Source organism: Bactrocera latifrons, unplaced genomic scaffold (genome assembly GCF_001853355.1).
Source record: "Bactrocera latifrons isolate USDA-ARS-PBARC rearing strain unplaced genomic scaffold, ASM185335v1 scaffold_792, whole genome shotgun sequence".
Lineage (NCBI taxonomy): Eukaryota > Metazoa > Arthropoda > Insecta > Diptera > Tephritidae > Bactrocera > Bactrocera latifrons.
The window spans coordinates 28,344-37,514 of NW_017537481.1; the positions used below are offsets into that span (position 1 = coordinate 28,344).

The following is a 9,171-nucleotide window of genomic DNA, read 5'->3' on the forward strand; positions in this document are numbered from 1 at the left end:
AGTTTAAATTTGAAAACATAAATATTTTGAGTGAACGAATCAAAGAATTTAAAAATCATTCACTTTTCTGGTACATGATTGTAATATTTGTACTATTAATAATAATATACATTATATATAAGATTTTTAAAAAATCATACAAAACTAATAAGCAAAATTAGAACTAAAATTCCCAAATTGTAATATAACGCTATTTTTGAAAAAATTTACAATATATCAGAAAAAGATATTGAATCGGGGACGATTGATCTTAGAGAGGGGGGAGTTAACGGCAGCAGCCACACAGACACTTTACGACAAATGTAAACAAATTGTGTCTTCCCACAGTATTACTGCTTGGTCAGCAGAATACTTTAATAAATAAGAAATTAATATATTATTTGTTTTGATAATGAGAATAATTGGAAATTTAATGCTCCCGCATTTCATCACTTAATGTAATGCCAAAGCATCTTTAAGAATATAAGTATAAGTGAATTGACTAATAAATCCGAAAAGGTATTCAGAAGACATTCAGAAGATGACCAGTGAGCACCGTAGTACCGACTCAAACCAACACACCGCGCGTAGCGGAAAACTTTTTTTTGCATTTGTACAAAATGGAGTGATCTCTAAAACGAGGGCTCATTAGCACATAATAAATAAAAAATCCACCTACAGGTATACCATATAGGACATTTGGACATAAAATATATTCTTCTTCTTAATTGGCGCAGACACCGCTTTCGCGATTATAGCCGAGTTAACAACAGCGCGCCAGTCATTTCTTCTTTTCGCTACGTAGCRCCAATTGGATATTCCAAGCGTACGCAGGTCCTTCTCCACCTGGTCCTTCCAAAGGAGTGGAGGTCTTCCTCTGCTTCCTCCGGCGGGTACAGCGTCGAATACTTGCAGAGCTGGAGCGTAGCTGGCCTAGCCAGCGTAGCTGCTGTCTTTTAATTCGCTGAACTCTGTCAATGTCGTCATATATCTCGTACAGTTCATCGTTTCATCGAATGCGATATTCGCCGCGGCCAACGCGCAAAGGACCATAAATTAATTGTAAAATATATATAAGACAAATACATATATATAGAAAAATAAAACATATAAAATATTTCCGGTCAATAATAAATAATTAAATCAAATTTAAGCGATTAATTGTTTATTTAATTTTAAAACTCTCATTAACGTAAAAGAGTTCGCGATTACATACATTGAATTCAATACGTAAAGCGATATCTTTATATCAATTTCGTTGAAAACTCTTATTTATTTACAAGAGTTCTCGTCTAATCAAATACATAAATACATACATATACGAAAATATTTTTGAAAACTCGGATCATCAAAAAGCTTTATTGATTTTTTGAAACTCTTACATACAAAAGAGTTTTCTATTCAACATTTTATATACAAAACTTTTTCTAAACATCTAAAAGTCTAGATTTCACTAAGACGTTTTTAAATTATTCTACTCGTATACATCTTCTACATGAGCTCAGATTCAAAAGAATCTAAAGCAATACAATCACTAAAAGCTCCGAAAATTATGTCAGAAGAAATGTACCCATTAGGTGTACCCATGTACACCTGCTGAAGCTACACGGTCATAGCAAGGTGCTACAAAGCAAAAAAAGCTAAAAGATATTTCTTATACTAAATTCATTGCTGAGAGTGAAAGTTTGATACGATACTGCACTGGATTTTCATCTTCACCGATTCAAGCCAATTCTGAATCGGCATTAGAAATAAAAAACAATTTGGACAACTTTTGGACGCGTCTCCAAGCTGCATACGAYGCATTCGTAGAATCTGATGATTCAGATTTCTCGGCTTACACCAAGTATGAACACTGCCTAGACCAGTTCGAAGACACAAAGGCAATGATTTCTGATCAACTAAGGCTATTAAGAGCAATTGCACCTACTCCACAACCGAGAGTAGAGCTGCCACAAAGACAAGCCCAAGAGACAAGTTCAGGCATTCACCTTAAAGTGCCGGTATGCGACACAGATATATTTCATGGTGGTTATGAACAGTGGCCGTCCTTCCGGGACATGTTTACAATTGTGTACATAAACCATCCTAAATTATCACAAGCGCAGAAATTATATCACCTCAGATACAAAACCAAAGGTCAGGCATGCATAATAGTTAAACAGTTCGCTCAAGGACGAAAATTTAAATTTTGTTTGGGAAACTCTAAAAGCACGTTACGAAGGCATTTTATGGGTTCTCGGTTAATGTCGGATTGTGGGCTTGGCAGTGGGCCGATTACGCCTATCTACGAACTCGTAATTTTTTTATCCTAAGGAACCTTCCTATAAAGTTTCATCAAGATATTTTAATTTTTATTCAAATTATAGCTTACACTCATTCTAATCAGTTGTACTTGTATATTTAAATATAACCCCACATCTATCTCGCTTAATTTAAGGTGATACTTACAATTGTGAGCTGAACAAAAATCTTATACTCTGTAGCAAGAGAAAGTAATCCCCATGGAACACTTGTGCCAACGGGTTTTCCCATCTTCGAAGCACTTTAGAAAATAATTTTTTTTTACCTTCTTCAGCTCCTCCTTAGATGCCGTCTTTATCTCGTCAAGAGAAGCGTAACGTCGTCTTTTCATGGGCCTCTTCAGTTTAGGGAACAGGAAAAAGTCACAGGGCGCCAGATCTGGGAAGTACGGTGGCTGCGGCATCATTAGTGTGTTGTTTTTGGCCAAAAAGTCGCGCACAAGCAACGATGTGTGAACAGGGGCGTTATCGTGGTGCAAAAGCCAATTTTTGTCACATCTTCTCGGCCTTCTGAGAACATTTTGTACAACCGATAAACGCTGCTTCGGTCCAAGGTAGCTTTTCCGTATGCCACAGTCAACATTCGTTTAATTTCGTTTTTCACACAAAATTTATACAGGTTCTTTGATGAATTTTTTTGAATAGTTAAAAATCGAAGACGATCCAAAACACGTGCAAGNCTATATCTGGCTCTTTTAGTTTTAGGACTTACAAACAACCGTTATGTGAACAAAACTATAATACTCTCTTTAGCAACTTTGTTGCGAGAGTATAAAATAATAAAAAACTTGAAGGCCAACCAACGTAGGAAAGTTAACCCAACGAAGGAAAGCCAACCAACAAAGGGAAATTAACAACCACGGAACAGGGAACAGCAAAAAGGAAAGGAAACGGACAAGGAAGCAGAGTGGGCGCAGTCACATAAGCTAAACTCGCAAATTCAAAACCGTAGATAAAGCCCTCAAAGTCCCTTGAAGCGGCACAAAGTGAGTGTATCAACTCCATTTATTATTAAATAATTTGTACTTATTTGCATGTATGTATGTAGAAAGTTACAGTTGGTCACTCTAAAAACTGTATACGATCCGGTAAATTTTAATAGAACSGTTGCTACCAAACTGTTCGAACTTACAGTTGATTTCCGGGAAACCGAAAACAGTTTGGTACATAACATACGTASATGCAAATAATAAAATTTTTATCTTAAAGATTTCACGCGTCCTTATTATTATCAGAAGTACACTGAGAGAATTTTCTTACATATCTGATAAAAGGCCTACTATTGCTTACATTTGTGTATCTGAACACACAACATTAAAAATAAAAAAAATAAAAAAAGAATTTTAAGTATTCACTTGACTCAAAACAGTATAAGCAGGATCGCGCAACAAGTAAACTAGGGCAATTGCGAAATTTAAAAAGAGAAAAGAAAAATAACAAAACCAAACATACATATATGCCAATAATCACCACTTTCATATGTACATACCTATTAGATACCGAAACAAAGTGAGAAACAAAATTAATGCGACATACACCCACATGTATGTATAAACAGCATTACTAAAATTTTACAAAAAGTGCATACCTGCATTAGTACGGCAATAATATACATACATACGGCACACAATTTGTCTATGCCGGTATGTACAAGGTACATCGGGTATAAATTTCAAAAACTTTAAAAAATTCTGAAAAAATAAAGCGGTACATGCGAAATTTCAATTTATTAAAAATTTTAAAATTTGCTAATTAAAAAAAAATTTACGGCCAAAATAAAACAAAAAATTTTAACAGTTGGCAGAAAGAAAAGATCATACATACGTATTGGCATTTTCAAGTGTTCACTCACACATACCACACACACAGACCAAATCGGCATCTGTCCAGCAATGCCCCTTGTTCTTGTTAAAGCACAGCAAGCAGGATTGCAAACAAAACAAAAAAATAAATAAATTTTTAGCATCTTACGCACATATTGTGCGAACTCATAGACAAAGGTCATCAACCTTTTCTCCTTTTGCATTACCGCTCGTATACGCAAGTATTTACTAACGAGTACGAAACATTAAATAAAATAAAAACCAAAAACAAGAACAAACTAGTAGCTAAATACATAAGCACCGGGTATGAGCAAAACGAAATACGCGTTCGTTATTTGATACATTGCGTATACAACAAAAATAAAAAACTTTTTATCTTAAAGATTTCACGCGTACTTATTATTATCAGAAGTACACTGAGAGAATTTTTTCTCATATTTTAAATTTTATCATATTACCTAAACGAACGGAGATTCTAAGGAATCTAAATCAATACACTATTTAAAAGTACAAAAATTGATTTCAGAAGAAAAGATGCTGATGCTACACGCTCAAAGCAAGGTGCTACAAAGCAAAAAACTGAAATATATTTCATATATGTAAGAAAATTTATTGCTGAGAGTAACAGTCTAATTCGATACTGCACTCGATTTTCATCTTCAAGGCAATTCTTAAATCATCACGAAGAAAGTGCCCAAGGTGGCAACAAATGAACGATTTCTTAACTACCCTATACGAAATTGCGGAAAGGGTAGGAAAAAAAAATGGTCAGAACTAAACACGTTCAACCCGACCTATATCGAAGCTTCATCAGACCCCAAGCGAGCAACAACAACAACTTAAATCGTAGTTTTCTCAAAACACAAGCGTTCACATCCGAACAAAATAAGCATACGTCATGCGAACTGTGTAGAGGAGGGCACAGGCTGAAATCATGCGAGAAATTTAAAAAACTAAATATTAAGAAAAGAACAATTTCGTAAGAACGAAAAATTTTGTACCAACTGTTTGTCACATGCGCATGCGCTTAAAGATTGCGAAGCAAATTTAATTGCGTTTATTGCCATAAACAACATAACTCAATGCTTCACATTACAAATTTTTCCAGCTACGCTCAAAATAACGCTAATCTTAAAAGAGCAGCGGGATAAGTTGCAACAGCAAATCCCGACTTACAAAATTCCGAAAATTGCCAATAAGCACTATGCTGCTCAAAGGCTTTAAAAACCCAGACGCTACACAGCAAAAATCAACGCAGTGTATTATTATCCACAGCGGTGGTCCCCATCGAGCCCCGAGGAGAACTGTTTAAACTTAGGGCCTTAATAGACCCAGGATCTCAACGATCATTTATAGCGTCTAGAGCACAAAACAGACTACAGTTGTCAACAAAACTGACCAACCAACCAATCTGCGGAAGAGTTATTCAAAACTCAAATAAAATCTGCCCCATTACCCTCTTTTCCCCCAAAGCGGATAAGCACATACAAGCAGAAGCTATTGTCTTACCGCAGTTAACAAATATGTTACCCAGCTATCATATAAGTAGCAAGCATTGGCAAAAGGTATCACACCGACCCAGTCCCCAACTGCAACACTCACGCTCAAATAGACTTTCTATTAGGCAGCGATCTCATACCACAAATTATTCTCGAAGGTGTTGAGAAAATTACAAAAACACTTCTGGCGCAATATACCATTTTCGGATGGGTCCTAAGCGGACTAGTTGCGGAGCCAGTCACAACATTGACAACTCAAGTTGAGAAAATCTCAAATGAGTACCTCAATACTCAACTGAAGAAATTTTGGAAGTTAGAAGAACTTCTTCCAATAGCAATCACAACACCAGAAGATCGATATTGTGAGGATTTTTACAAATCCAGAACTACTCGATTAGATAATGGCCGATACGTCGTCCGACTACCACATTTTGGTCCAAGTCACCGTCGTTTGCATACGTTTTGTACTTTGTTCTTAAATTCTTTTCACGAGTCCCTAATTACACAACATGATTTAAAATGGTTAGGGAGAACAAAGCCGCCTGGAAAGCTCAATACTTCYTTAAAGTTGTCGAACTCTTCGACGAATATTCTAAGTGCTTCATTGTCGGCGCTGAAAATGTCGACTCAAAGCAAATGCAAAACGTCCGTACTAGCCTGCGTGGATTGGGTGTTGTGCTCATGGTTAAGAATACTATGATGCGCAAGGCTATCCGTGGTTATTTGGAGAACAACGCTCAATTTCAGAAATTGGTGAAACACATCAAGGGAAAGGTCGTGACAATTGCTTGAATCGGAAGTGCATGCACCTGCTCGTGCTGGTGTTATTGCTCCTTTGCCAGTCGTGATACCAGCACAAAACACTGGTTTGGGTCCCGAGACAACTTCTTTCTTCCAAGCTCTGTCGATTCCGACCAAGGTTTCCAAGGGTACAATTGAAATTATCAATGATGTACCTATTTTGAAACCAGGAGATAAAGTTGGTGCTTCAGAAGCTACTTTGCTAACATGTTGCACATTTCGCCCTTCTCGTATGGTTTGGCCATAACCCAAGTGTACTACTCCGGTTCCATTTTCTCACCTGAGATCTTGGACATCAAGCCCGAAGATCTGCGTGCGAAATTCCAAGCTGGTGTTGCCAATTTGGCCGCAGTATCGTTATCGATTGGTTACCCAACTATTGCTTCAGAACCACACGGTATTGCCAATGRTTTCAAGAATCTGTTGGCTATTGCTGCTGCCACCGTAGTGGACTTCAAGGAAGCTGCTACCATCAAGGAGTTCATCAAGGACCCCACCAAGTTTGTTGCTGCTGCTGTCTCTGCTCCAGCTGCTGGTGCTAGCGCTGTTGCCGAAAAGAAGGAAGAAGCCAAAAAGGAGGAGTTGGAGTCCGAGGAGGACGACGACATGGGTTTCGGTCTCTTCGACTAAACAACTTAACACTAAAGATGATATTACACTTATTTCAGGTTTACGGTTATTTGAATGTTATAAAACTTTTGGAAATGATTAGCGAACTCACCCTTTGTTTTCGAAACTCACTTGACCGTTTTGGTTAGAAAAGAAATAACGCAACAGGTGTTTTTTTGAAATTGTAAAGTTGGTAATTATATTTTATTACGGAGTATTCTCAGAACGTTATAAACCAAAAAGTTAGAAAAAGATGCTGCGAAAGCGTATGCACAAGGGCTGGGAGTCTCGACTCGTACGGAARCAAAAGGCGAAGTGTCGTGCTGGAGTTGTCCGTCCCTTTTTTATGAAAAAAGTTGTGTTCTAGTTAGTAGTGTGGTGTCATGTTTGAGTGTATTGGTGTGATGTGGAAGGTGAGTGATGAGTTAGGTGTGCTGTTCGTTTGATGATGATTTTGTCTGCCAATGTGGGGCGTTGAAATGTGATGTAGCTGTGTTTCATGACGGTGTAGACTGAGAGTCATTCAGACATAGCGGCCCCCCCAGGCAAATTATTAGCCTAGTAATCTTTGCAATTGTTGCAATGTGGCCACGACGTTACTGAGCCCAGTGGGTTGGCGAAACCGCGGTCTCGGTTGACGCCGGCGCGTAGAGGTGTTATGTTGTTGGCGCCGAGTACGTGATCGGAATTCTGGTGRTGGCTCTGCTCTTCGTSKTCGTGCAGCACGGTTCGCCTGCGGTCGTCGGRTCGTAGCACGACTGGAGGAGGCAAGTAATTGTCTGCCGTCTCGATGAAGGAGTGTGTGGTGCGGCCGCATGCATATTTGGCACGTATATCCGGACGTACACTCCGATGTAGAGTGGGTAGCTGCCAGACAATTTAGGCAGTGGCCACGTGCCTGAACAATCTGCTGCCGGAGCGGTGGCAGCATCCTCTTAAATATGCCGCAGTGCGGCAACCTGTGGGGGCGGCGGCAAAGCGGGCATCGGAGGCGCTGCGGTTCTGCTGGTACCGCCGTCGGATTTGCGCGTGTTGCACCTCGGGCAACGGTTGGTTGCATTGTGGCCGTGGGATTTCGAGGGGCTGGTGTAGGCCCCGTTCGTGGCACATGAATGGTCGATCGCACGGCTGGAGTTGTTGCTGGCGGCATATCGACATCCATTGATCTGTCAAAGATATTAGTTAAGTTATGTGTTTGTGGTAGATACGGATATGATAGTTCGTGCCACGTTAGGTGGCACTGGTGGGTAGTCATGTGGATCACCCATCTATTATTAGTTTTGCGGTTTATTAAGATTTATCGTTTAGATTTATTGTTTACGGTTTACGTGTCGGTTTTATCGGCTGTGGGCAAAAAGCATAGTTTAACAAGTGGCCGGGTTAGTGTTCCGTTGTGCGTACGGAAATCAGCAACGCGAATGTGACCGTCGGAGCCGTGGTAAAGCTTCTCTATGCGGCCAAGCCTCCATTCAGTAGGGGGGATGCAATCGTCATGAATTAAGACACAATCTCCAAGCCTAGGCGCGTTTTCTGGTGTTTTCCACCGGTACCTTCTGTGGAGGTCCTTTAAATAATCTTYTTTCCATCGAAGACTGAAATCATGATGGAGAATTTTAAGTCTTTCCCAACGGTTTAATAAGGAAAGCGACTCCACGCCTGGCTCAGGTGTGGCCAGAATGGGCGYTCCTTTAAGAAAATGTCCTGGTGTGAGGGCTGTAAAGTCTGATGGATCTTGCGAGAGGGCAGCGAGAGGCCGTGAGTTGATAACGACTTCAATTCTGGTTAACAATGTCGTAAATTCTTCATAATTGAATTCATAAGTGCCAGCTAGCTTCTTGAAATGTGACTTCAAGCTTTTTACGGCTGATTCCCATAAACCACCCATATGTGGAGCGCTTGGGGCAATAAACTGCCAATTGATACCTTGGGGAGCATATTTTTGTACAATGTCAGGTGAGACATGTTTCGTAAAATCCACAAATTGTTTTTCTGTGGCTCTTTGAGCTCYGATAAATGTTTTACCATTATCGCTCATGATTTTGGATGGAAAGCCACGTCGTCCGACGAAGCGAGCAAATGCCGCGAGGAAAGCCTCCTTTGTCAGATTGGTACAGAGCTCAAGGTGTACTGCTTTTGTCCTAAAACAGACAAAAACAG

The 9,171-nt window shown here is 39.4% G+C and overlaps 1 pseudogene; it reads left to right on the plus strand.

Moving 5' to 3' along the window:
• The first annotated feature begins 6,071 nt into the window (after nt 1-6,071).
• LOC108976662 lies at nt 6,072-7,040 on the plus strand (annotated as a pseudogene).
• Nucleotides 7,041-9,171: the final 2,131 nt, after the last annotated feature.